Source organism: Apaloderma vittatum, unplaced genomic scaffold (genome assembly GCF_000703405.1).
Source record: "Apaloderma vittatum isolate BGI_N311 unplaced genomic scaffold, ASM70340v1 scaffold33064, whole genome shotgun sequence".
Taxonomy (NCBI): domain Eukaryota; kingdom Metazoa; phylum Chordata; class Aves; order Trogoniformes; family Trogonidae; genus Apaloderma; species Apaloderma vittatum.
In genome coordinates this window covers 5,465-5,873 of record NW_009712662.1, presented here as the reverse complement: position 1 = coordinate 5,873, position 409 = coordinate 5,465, and positions in this window count along the sequence as shown.

Sequence of the window (409 nt, the reverse complement as noted above, 5' to 3'; positions counted from 1 at the left end):
GGAGGATGAAGCCAGTGGCATGTCCCTGCTCTGGCCTCGGTGTCATGGGCAGCACGGGGGCAGTGGCAGGGTGGGGGGGCTCTAGGGGTTAAGTGGCTGGGTGCTGGGAGCTGCAGGCACAGCAGACTCATGGCTGGCTGTTTTTGCAGTGCTCTTGGCTGGAGTTTGGGAGCTGTCAGCGCCTCTGTGTGGGTTGGGGGCTCAGCTTGGAGCTGGCTCTGTCCACCCAGCCTGGGTTCCTTGCCCTGGGTGACATTCCTGTCTCCTTCCTCCTTGCCTCAATGTTTTAGCAACTAACAAGCTGCCCCCCAGCAGGCTGCTCTGCCCGATGCTGCTACAGGAGCCAGCTCTGTGCACCCCTGCCCATCCTTGTACATCCCAGGGCGGTCTGAGTGGGGACGGTCCCTTG